This window comes from Microtus oregoni, unplaced genomic scaffold (genome assembly GCF_018167655.1).
Source record: "Microtus oregoni isolate MIOR12 unplaced genomic scaffold, Mior012 000008F_ref0000371, whole genome shotgun sequence".
NCBI lineage: Eukaryota > Metazoa > Chordata > Mammalia > Rodentia > Cricetidae > Microtus > Microtus oregoni.
Genome location: NW_024543067.1, coordinates 53905254 through 53918132, shown reverse-complemented (window position 1 = coordinate 53918132; position 12879 = coordinate 53905254).

Genomic DNA, 12879 nt, shown 5'->3' with positions numbered 1-12879 from the left:
TCACTCCTCTCCACTCCCTCGCTATGAAGTTCTAGGCTTCTCTGAGACTTGCTTCTATATAATTATATCTGCATATTCTTATGTAAGCCTATAAAATAGACTCAGTTCAACAGGGCTTGAGTTATGGACAAATGGTAGTGTTCTTCCTTATGAAAGTCTGTTGGGTTATATTCTGAAATAAATAATAAAAAATTAAATAAAATTAAATAGGTATCTCCTTGTGGTTTTGATAAACAGATGACACACATGATGTACTAGAACTGTAATAGATACAATAACTACCAGTGATGAGTGTTAGTTGTTTCATCCTTTTTCACAGTCTTGTTCAGATACATGAAGTTTGAATAAAATACATTTTTAGTGTGGTGCTATTGCCCTGTGTAAAAAAGAATAACAACGTGCATGGCCACTTTGTATTCCATGTCTATATCTCCTCTCCATCACTCAGATGTTTCACTGGTAGTCAATGAAACTTCTTTAGTCACTGTCAAAAGTTCTGTGTATCACCATGGAGATCAGAAAGAGAGAATTGACAGGTAACTACATTGAATGAAGAACACTGGGAGAGTGAATAAAAACTTGTCAACAATAACCCATTTGCTTTCATATCAGTCAAGAATGAAAATGGAGGAGCAGATAGAGTGAAATAAAACATAGTTTAACACTGTAAAAAAAACTAGCAAATTTTCTTCCAATTGTTCTTTAGACTCCTCTCTGTGACAAATGAGAATTTCAAAAACTTTTAGTTTTCTATCCTTTGAAATATTCAGCATTGTCATTGTTATTTATTTTAATTATTTTGATAGATGCTTACTAATATCTTCTTTGATTTTTCAAGTCCTTATCTTTTTAAAACATTCTTTGAATATTAAATAGCAATTTATAAATAGCATGAAAGGTAAGTCCAAAACCCAAATTTTATACGAAATTATTTCCTTTCTTTCCTTTGTCTTGTTATATATCAAAATTCTTTGTCATATAATATTTTAAACTTGATAAGTTCTGTTAATTTTTATAAAAGTATTGCTAAGGCCAAATAACTACTTCCCTCCAAACCACTTAATTTCTAACTCATTTTCCTTCCATCTTTGCATCCTCTTCTTTATTGTCATTAATAACCCCTGAATCCAGTTAGGGTAGTGCTCAGGAAAAGACAAGGGCAGAGAATGGCAAAGTAAATATGACTCAACGTAAGCATTTGGGAACTCTAGTCCTTTGTAGACATAGGAAGAGCATGCAGAAATTCTTTGTGCTCTCTCCAACTATTTCATATATATCTAAAGTTGTTCCAAAGTGTAAAGCAGGTATAACATCTTATAATTAGTTACATTTATCAATTACATAGTTTACACATATGAGAAGCCAAGGACAATGGCACGGGGTTTTGATCCTACTTCATGTTCTGGCTTTGTGGGAGCCTAGCCAGTTTGGAAGTTCACCTTCCTAGACATGGACAGAGGGGGAAGACCTTGGACTTTCCACAGAGCAGGGAACCCTGACTGCTCTTTGGACTGGAGAGGGAGGAGGATAGGAGTGGGGAGAGGGGGAGAAGGGTGGGAGGAGGGGGAGGGAAATGGGAGGCTGGGAGGAGGCAGAAACTTTTTTTTCTTTTTCTCAATAAAAAAAAAAACTCAGAGAAATGAGACGTATGATTTTGTCAGATTCAAAATTAATATTTTAATATTAAGCAGTAAAATAAAAAAATTAAAGAGCAAATATATATATATATATATATATATATATATATATATATATATATATTTGACTCACAGAACCTCCAGGAATCTGAACTATGTCTGGATGTCTCACAGGTAATGTGATACAGCACCAGGTTGAAAAAAAGTAGTTATTAGGATATACAAACTTAGGTGACTGAAAAGAGACTAAAGGAAGAAAAATAGTATGAGCTTGTCCAGCTCTATTAAGGGAATTTTTTTCTTTCTTAAAATGAGATAAAGGCTGAAATCCATTAATCTCAAAAAGTGCAAGTAAAATATTGCTGTAAAGCCTGCACAGCACAGAGAGGACACCTGGCAGATGAAACTTGATTTCAGACCCTGGAACCCATCAGACTTTGTTGGGATCCTAGTGAGCAACCATTTCAGACTCCTCATTTTAGGGGGTATTTCCTAATTTCTACATAGTTAAGAAGTTTATCTTTATAATAAACAGATTTATTAAGGTATAATACATATAAAAGTAACTATTTTAAAGCATAAAATTCAATAGTTTACTGTATTATATGTAGTGAGTAGCTGTGGGCCGGTCTACTTTTCCTCCCGCCCGGCTCCCACATGGTTAGCTTTACACCTGAAATAACAACACACAAAGTGTATTCTTTTGAACTTTGCCTGGTCCATTAGTTCCAGCCTCTTATTTGCTAATTCTCACATCTTAATTAACCCATTTCTATTAATGTGTATAGCACCACAAGGTGGTGGCTTACCAGGAAAGATTCAGCATGTCTGACCTGGCGGCTGGCTCCATAGCATCTGACTCACTTCCCTTCTTCGAAGCATTCTGTTCAGTCTACTCCTCCTATCTAAATTCTGCCCTATCAGGCCATGCAGTTTTCTTTATTAATTAACCAATGAAAGCAACAGATAGAAAGAATTCACTCCCACATCAATTATATAATTTTTAAAATTGTATATATATATATATATTTCTATTTGAAGACGGATGCCCCAATGGTACAGAGGAACTTTGGGTGACTGTCCAGGCAGCGAGATGTCTCTGAGATTTCTAGAGTTTTGTAAGTTGCTTACTTCTCATTTACTTAGGTAATATTATATCCTTCTGGAGTCTTTGATGGAGTTGTAGAATAGATAGTTATAGTTATTTTCCTTTGTTATGATAAAAGATAAAATATATATAAATATTGTAACTGTAATTCTTACTTGATAACTGTTTTGTTATATGCAATTTTACTATGTTAAAGTGAAATCCTTTCCTTTTTGTTTAAACAGAAAAAGGGGAAATGATGTGGGAAGGTCATTTGTCAATCTGTTGCTTCATTGGTTAATCAATAAAGAAAACTGGTTGGCCTGATAGGGCAAAAAATTAGGTGGGTGGAGTAAACAGAACAGAATGCTAGGAGGAAGTGAGGCAATCACCTTGCCTCTCCTCTCTGGGTCAGACGTGATGAAGCTCCAGCCCAAGATGGACGTACACTAGAATCTTCCTAATAAGAAACCACCTTGTGGTGTTACTCAGATTATTAGATATGGGTTAAAGCAAGATATGAGAGTTAGCCAGTAAGAGACTAGAGCTAATGGGCCAAGCAGTGTTTAAATGAAAAAAACAATAGAATAAAATAAAATTCGATAGTTTGCTGTATTATATCATTTAAAGAATTGTATATATGTATTCTATTTTAACATTCATGCTGTTGTATATTTTTAAAACTTTCCTGTTGTGAAGTATTAGTTAAATATGTGATACATTTGTTTTTGCTGTGTTACAATTATTTTGTGATGCAAAGATGGGTTGCATTCTTTGTTGCGTCTGTTTAACTCTGTGAAAGTGTGTTACTCTGCCTATCTAAACACATGATTGGTCTAATAAAGATCTTAACAGTCGGGCGGTGGTGGCACATGCCTTTAATCCCAGCACTCGGGAGGCAGAGGCAGGCGGATCTCTGTGAGTTCGAGGCCAGCCTGGTCTACAAGAGCTAGTTCCAGGACAGGAATCAAAAGCTACGGAGAAACCCTGTCTCAAAAAATCCAAAAAAAAAAAAAAAAACAGTCAATAGCTAGACAGGAGAAAGGATAGGCAGGGATGTGAGGCAGAGAAAATAAATAAGAGAACTCTGGAAAGAAAGATTGGGAAGCGATACAAGAATGCTGGGGGTGGGTGGTCAGTCCCATAGTCACACAGATCAGAAGCAGTTCCAGTCAGTCCCCGCCACAGTGAAAAGGACACAACCATTTCCTGCACAATTTGCAGCCCAGAACTGAGCTGCAGGAAGAAGACTGAGCCAGAAGACATTTGGTCCTATGTGTTGGCAAAGTACAGAGCAGAGGTTCCTCAGTCCACACAACGGTTCTTCTCTGAACAGCAAAGGAGTAAACAGGAGGCAAAACCCAAAAGGTAAACCTCCCTGACTGACCCTCCTGGTGCCTGTCAGGAAAAAGCAAAAGAAAAGTCATCCTCTGTACCCACCACAGCCTCCAAGCCTATTGAAAACATTGAATTATTGTGGATCATTGGCGATGGGTGGACAGGGAAAATGTAGTCAAGCAATGCCAGCAGCCACGGGTATAAAATGGCCTGTTACATTATCCTGTATACAGCTTGAAGATGCAAAAGGGGCATAGAACATTTTACACTGATAGAGCTGCTACAGCAGTTAAGATGAAGCTTACAGGCTTGTACATACTATGTAACATTTGCTTGGTTGATACACATCTTCAGTCAGTTTATGTACAAGTATGTGCACACAGTTTAGACTTGGGCAGCTTTATGATTAAATGAAACACTACAAATAGAAGGAAAACGATACCGCAGAGTGGCTCAGTTGGGTACTTGGTGGTCCCATTGATATATCAGTCATGATTCTATTGCTCCCTTCTGTTCTTTGGGGTATCTGTGGGCATTTCTAGGCTTGAGAGTAAAATTATACTAACTGGTGCTGAATAGAGGAGCCTTATTTTTTATTATGGAAGATGTTAGTTTTGTAACATGGTGATTTGGTTGAACGCAATAAAGTACAGTAGTAACTAATCTCCCCTTCCCCTGGATGACAGAACAGATGATCAAATGTTGATGTTATCATCTTTGAGTATATTTAAATGAGAAACCTTTGGCTGCTGCTTCTCTTTAAGATGATGCTGTGTTTTGATTGTGCTCCGAAGTTCTGAAGCACTACTTGGCATCTCTTTCTTTGATGGTCTCACCATTCAAACATAACAGATTTGATAAAGACTTGTCTCCACTAGGTCATTTGAACCCAGTGGTTATACGGTTTTGTTTTAGAGGTATTCATTTTTTAAATAATGGTGTCTAGATGACGTTCATGGAAGGAGTGAATCCTTAGAACTGTGTCACTAAAGAAAGAAAATCCTAAGAGTGTATTTCTTTCCAGATCTTTGTCATACCATCATTTAGGCCCTCTGATGGAAAAGTAGAATCAAGTCTCAAATAACACCTTTTAAATCATATCTTCTAGTATTGTAGATGTAAGATAGTACTGTATCACACCTCTGTGAAAGTAAAATAGCTTGTACCCACTTTAAGATACATAGTAGTGACTGTGCTTTATCAGGGCTGTTTTTAATGATGTCGTCCAGAATGTTTACTTTCCAGATGATGATTGAAAAGTTAATTTAAAAGAAAAATGGTCCCAGGTACCACAAAAGTAACAGAACTGTATTGTTTCCAGGGATTTTGTTTCCTACTATTTTTTTTAATGGAGTGTGCTGGATGTCTCTACAATTTTGTTCAAATGACTTCAGAGCCTGAAAAAGCTGTTGCTGCTATTAATGCATAACATACTGCTATTATTGGCACATTGCTATTATTTTTGGAAACTTCAGCTGTGCTGTTAACTTTGGAAAAAAAGTATTCAAATTTACCATGTTGAGGTGGTATTGTACAGGAATTAACAGCCATATTGTTCTAAAAATTTTGAACTTTTTTCCATTTGTACAGAGATAATGCACTGTATTAAATATGCCAGGTATTATTTATGTGGGTTTGATTACAAAAACTAATAAAGTATTCTCTAAATAAACAAAAGGAAGTGAGATGTCTTTTTCTACCAAGTAGGTCAGGTCACAGGGATCAAACTCAGATTGTTAACTTTTATGGCAAATGATATTAACTACTAAGCCGTTTCTCAGACCTCAGTGACATTTTAAAGATGAAATAAAAAGACAGAAAAATAATATAAACAATTAAGGGCCATCATCAGGAGAATATGTTTGAGGGTTACTTCACTACCCATCTTGTGCTGAGATGCATGTAAAGATAGAAGAAAGATGGCACGAAGAAACCAGAGAAAACATGTTTACTGTCAGAGAGACTTTCTCCTTCAGCAGACGGGAACAAATATGCCCACAGTCAGTCATTAAACAAAGAAAGTAAGAAACATTGGAACACTCAATTCTAAATGGGATATCATCATCAAATGCCTCTTTTCAGAGTTTAGGGAATCTAATGGAAGAGGAAGCAGAGAAAGGTATAAATTCCAGAGGGGATGGAGGATACCAGGAGAACAAGGCCCTCTCAATAAGCCAAGCAAATCTGAAGAGACTGAAGCAACTAGCATATGACCTTCACAGGACTGCACCAGCTACTCTGTACAATGTTATGTGACTGCAAACTTAGCATTTTTATGGGAAACCTGAATGTGTGAAAGAGGGAGGTTTCTGAGTCTTGTGTCTTCTCTTGGGTTCTTTTCCTTCTATTTGTTAGTTGTATCCAAATTTGATGTGACGGTTATTGTTTTTTCTTATTATATTTTATTTTTTATGTTTTGTTGTTATTGTTTAGAAAACTGTTCTTCTCTAATGGGAGACAGAAAGGGAGTGGATCCAGACAGAAGTGTAGGTGGAAAGAAACTTGGAGGAGTAGAGGTAGAGGATACTGTAATAAATATATATTGTATGAGAAAATATTTTAAGGAGGTTTTTTAGTTTGTATTTTTGTGACATTCATGAAAAATTGTGTAATTTTATTATTTGCCATCAAGAGTTATCATCAAACAAAAAAAATCATTTTTTCCATCTCCAACTAAAGGTTCTTCTGTAAGTTCTTTAGGGCAGCAAGATATCTTTATCTGATTTTTCTTTGGAACAAATTCCATAGCCCTGCATTCTACAAATCAGCCTCAAGTAGACAGACACTTGTAGGATGCTTGCCCTAGTGAGGCTGTGGTGACATTCAAAACATTTTCTTTCTTTTTTATATATATTTTTTTATTTTTTATAAAACTATCTTTTTAATTATACATACCCACTCCCTTCCCTCCCCTCACTGCCTCTATTTTCCCCCATTCCACCTCCCATTCAATTCTCAGAGAGGGTAAGCCTTTCCATGGGGAGACAATGAAGTCTAGCACATTGCTTCCAGGCAGGACCAACGCCCTCCCCACTATACCTAGGCTGATCAAGGTATCCCTCCAAAGAGAATAGGATCCAAATATCCAGTACAAGCAGTGCAGATAAACCCTGGTCTCACTGGCAGTGATCCCACAATCTTCCCCAGCAATACAACTGTCATCCACATTCAGAGGACCTAGTTTGGTCCTATGCTGGTTCACTTTCTGTAAGGCTGGAGTGGGGTAAATCCAATGTAAGCTCCTATTAACTCACTTAAGTTGTTTCAGTGAGTATCCCCAACATTAGTCTTGACCTCTTTGCTCGTATTCTCACTCCTCCCACTCTTTGGCCTTTGGAAGCTCAACCTCATGCTCCACTAAGGACCTCTACACCTCCTTTCATCAGTTGCTCAATGAAGGTTCTATGACAACATTTAGGATAGTCAACAATCTGACTAGAGACCAAGGTCAGTTTAGGCACAATCTTCACTATTGCATAGGATCTTAGCTGGAGTCATCCTTATTTATTTTGTGAATTTCTCTAGTGGCAGGTTTCTTAATATCACCATAATGGCTCCCTCCATGAAGATATCACTTTCCTTGCTTTCTGGCTCTGTCCTTCCCTCATCTTGCCCATCCTATTTTCTCAAGTTCTCCTCCCTGCCCCCCTTCTCTGCTTCCCCTCCTCTTCTGCCCTCTACCCCCATGCTCTCAATTTTCTCAGGAGATCTTGTCTATTTCCCCTTTCCAGAGGGATCTATATATGTTACTCTTAGGGTTCTCCCTGTTACTTAGCTTCCCTGGGGTTTTGGACTATAGACTTGTTATCCTTTGCTTTATAGCTAATAAAATAATCAGTTTCCAATAAAGAAGGAAATTATGGAAAATGGAATATACTGATTTTCTAGCCTTTTAATATATTAAACACAAGTAAGCTCAAAATGTCTCACATTCATCATTTGTTAAAAATTATTAGTTATATTCAAATTATATATAATCAGGGAATTGATATAACAATAATTCTGAAAAATTGGACTATATGTCTTTTTAGGCATAGGGAACCTCCAATTAAAAATATCTCACACATAATACATTTAAGCCTAAGTGTAAGTATGCACATACATATATGGTATCCCATTTGTGCTGACAATGCTTCCCTTAAGAGTCAGAGACTATCTAACAAAAATGCCAGTATAAGGCATGCGAAAACCCATTTTGAATTGTTGGTCAAGTGTATCCAATAGACTCAAAAATCTACATAGGATATTGCTGTAGCCCTTTGTTTCTAACCAGAAGTTGAGATTAAGTGAATATTGCTGAAGACCCCATACACTACAGACACAATTCATGGAATGATAGATCAGGATTTCATATAAAAACCTACCTCTAAGGATTAGCTTTCAGAGTGACACAAAGTTCTATTTGAATTGCCATTCCAAGGAAGTGAAACAAACAATAGTACACTTATCCTTGTACCCATAAATAGTAATAGCTTTTATAACTCATCAAGGAAGGTTTTCTTTGCAACAAATTAAGACCATTACAAAAAACTGAAAGTGATCAAAAAGCAGACAACCATTGACAACAGAAAACAATTCATAAATCTACAAAACAACTCCTGCATCTAAGGCTCAAGGAACATCAGGAAAGAATAGGCAGTAAGAAAACCAAGAAATCTGTTGGAAGATTATGTCTTCTAGAAATAAGACACCTATATAGTCCAACAACATGTATGTCTAAACAAGAACTGAACAAAGAAAACACCACATAAATAGATATGCTAATGCGGAAGGGAGCTATCTAACAATGCCCCACACCTAGACAAATCTTGACAGTGAAAGAATTAGACTTCACCATAGTTAAAGTACCTAACTTGTTATTAAATACCAGGTTGTTTATCCTGAATATATTTAAAAGTAACAATAAACGAGAAGCAGGATAGATACCTACATGTACATGCACACTTTGTGTGTGTGTGTGTGTGTGTGTGTGTGTGTGTGTGTGTGTGTGTAGACAGAGAGAGATAGAAATAGCTGTCAAGCTATGGAAGAACTCTGCTTCAACTTTTATACTGAAGCAAGCAAGGAGTGTCATGTTATTTCATTCTTCTTTCCAACAGAGTTATGCTTTTCTTGTAAGTCAGACTCAGTTTTGACCCCCTCAGATCCCTTTCTGGGCTGCCATCAGCCAGGATAATTAGCTTGAAATTCCACCTAAACCTTCATATCCATCTGGCCTGGGATCAACTGAGATACATGTGAGAGTTTTGAAATTCTCTGCTGATGTCTATTCATGAAAAAAAAAAAAAAGAATTTGACCACTGTACCCCAAATGTTTCACAGATGAATCAAAGCTGTGAGCACATCCAGTGAAGAATCTATAAACATTTAAATTCATTTGAGTGATACAGTGGACTAGGTGGTTAAACGGACACCATTTCATGAGCACCAATACGTTAAACTTCTGAAATTTCTAACTTCATGTTTTCTTTGACAGTTTAATGCAGAGATATTGCTGAGCATGTTGACAGTACCTATTTTTTGCTCTTAGAAATAATTAAGCTTTTGTCCAAAAATGACTTAATATAGTTTTGATAAAGTAATGCCTGGTTTTAAAAATAGTTTTCCAAAGTATATATGTAGAAATTACAGATATAAGTGTGAAGAAACAGTAATACAAGATTGGATAAGAAATATGTGTGGACTTTATACAAATTTGTAACTCTTTCACACCGCAAGCAGGTAGCAACTGCCAAATAAGCTTTTCATTATTTTATCAATAATTGACTTACTATGTTAATTTTTAAAAAATAATATGAAGTTGGGATATAGGATAAAACAAAATCTCTTGAGTAAATTTGGAGCATGGAGATGATAGGAGAGGGTAGGAGGGGAGTAGACGAGATGGAAGGGGAGTGGAGAAAAATATATAGTTAATAAAACACTTAAAAATAATATGTAGGGGGAGGCAGAGGCAGGCGGATCTCTGTGAGTTCGAGGCCAGCCTGGTCTACAAGAGCTAGTTCCAGGACAGGCTCCAAAACCACAGAGAAACCCTGTCTCAAAAAACCAAAAAAAAAAAAAATAATATGTAGTATGTATCAATTTTAGTAATAAACATCATTCGGGCGGTGGTGGCGCATGCCTTTAATCCCAGCACTCGGGAGGCAGAGACAGGCGGATCTCTGTGAGTTCGAGACCAGCCTGGTCTACAAGAGCTAGTTCCAGGACAGACTCCAAAACCACAGAGAAACCCTGTCTCAAAAAACCAAAAAAAAAATATTAAATATGATTTTATTTTAAATGCTAAATTATTTAATTTTCTACATCAATGAAAGCAATAAGTTTCTAAAGTATGCCTACTATTCTAAGGTGATAACTCAATTAATAAGGCACTTACTATCTAAGATTGAAGACAGGAGATCAACTTGAGTATCTATATAACAATATCCATAAGTAGGTACCTTGTTCTGCCTGTAATTGCAGCACTCAGAACATAGAGACAAAGAATCCTTGGAGCAAGCTGGCTATCTAGACTAGTTATATTTATAAGCTTTGCAATCAACTGAAGAATCATAGCTCAGTGAATCAGTGGGAGTGATGGAGAAAGACTCAGGCATCCACATGCATATGTACACACATTCTTATAAATACGACACACGTGTAGATAGAATATAGATATATGTATATATACATATATATGTGTGTGTGTATATATATATATATATATATATATATATATATAAATACATAAAACCATAAACTCAATTTTCATTACAAACTGAGCCAGGCTGTATTCTGGTTTGTTTTCCACCAGGTTAAGCTGCTGACTAGAAAAGAATAGTCAAACGATCCTTTGTTTTTTGAACTTATGTTCATGTTTGAACTGTATTTATTTTGTAGTTAAGTAAATTTTAGGTCTGTTTTACACAACTGACCCTGTGTCCTTAAGAAACATTGTATGTCTACTATTATATTTCTATATGAGTAGATTTCAAACCATCTGGACAAATCCGATTATTCACATGCCACAAAGAATGAAGCAAAAAAAAAAAAACAGAAAAACATAGCCTATCCCTGAGAAGTCAATGTTAAACACATTTGATAATCATATAAATGTTATAATAAATAAAAATTGCATAGCTCTAGTACCAATAGTTTTATTCATATTAATTGAAAGATTAACTAGTATAATGCTTTCTCAGCCTATATATTCAAACAAATATTTTAGAACTTTCCAAGTATTTTGATCTACATAAATTAAAGAATCACAGTTTAAAAATCTGTCTTACTTCAAGCAAGAAATAACCGCTGTTTTTATGCTATTGCCTTGGAACTGGATCAGTCTCCGCTGATGGGAAGGGTAAGGCTGCTAATATACAGTAAGTTCGCAATATTCACAAAACTCTGCCTCAAGAATGCATTACCCGTAAATGGTCCCTGAAGAAAAGCAGACTCTGTGTAGAACTGAGAGATTCTCATTGATGGGACTTTAGTGAGTTATTGATCATGATGACTAGGGCTTATAAGTGATGGTACCTTAGTGAGTCATTGACCGTGATGGCTACAGCTTATCACTGATGGGACATAGTGAGACATTGTCATGATAGCTAGGACTAATCAGTGATGCAGTTATAACTAAGGGTCTCATATTCTTGTCAGACCCTGTAACCAACCACAACAAACTCATTGTTTCACCAGGTTTGACTTGTGCTTAATCATTTCTTAAGTCTATAGTTGGTCTGCTAACTGGAAGTTTATTCTTGTGAACCAAGAAAAACTCTTTTCATATACAGGGAGGACCACGTGTTCTGAACTGATTCAGGTCCTGAATGCTATATACTACAATCAATTATTCTTTCTGTGTTCTAGCAAGTCATTTTTCTCTACAAAACATGTATGACATATAGCAGGTTCCTTAAATATATATTTAACTAAGGGAATACAACTCATCAGAAAAGTTTACTCAACCTACTCATTACAACCTAGAAAACTAAACCCAATCATGAAAAGGATGGAAATATTTGTTACTTCCATCCCATGCCTGCACCTTTTTAAGGATATGTTTCTGTAGAAATGTGTATATTTTTCAAATTGGATCTGAAATTTTTGCATTATTTCTCTACACTAGGCATCAAGGCTGAGACTATTTTCTGACAGAATCCCAACATCTGATGTCACTATGAAGCAACATTTTAGAGAGTTTGCCTCTTTTTCTCACAATTAGAAGCCGTTGCATTTCTTCATTAAATGTACAATGGGTGTGAATCTAGTCTGATTCATAATCTGTGTGGCCTTAAAAATTCCTAAATATTTCCTTATTCAGATAACAGATACATTTAAAAATAGTAATATAAATATACATATTATTTTTGTCTCTGAGAATATATTCAAACAAAAGCATAGATGTATGTAATTCGTAAAACCTTAAACTCAACTGTGGTTTTGATTTTAGAGGAAGAAAATAGATTTTTTATGCAAAACTACATGATTAAGTTTATATACCACAGAGGCAATAATGATCCTATTCTTAATCTGTAAGCAGAAGATAGTAACAATCTTAGTTGTATTCAAAACCAAATATCAGATTTTCTATATATTGTGGGGGTTGATTAAAAAGACTAGGTTGATTACATCCATGGAGAACTAATAATCACATGTAATTAAACTATAGTTTAGAATTTCATTATAGATAAAAGACTACAAGTCTAGAATAAGAAATTCTTTCTGAAGGACATCAAATAATCTTGAAAATATAGATACTACACTGTATTTATATTTTTATTCTCTCTTATTTCATTTAATTTAGTTAATAAAAATCTCTGTTATCCAGGAAGC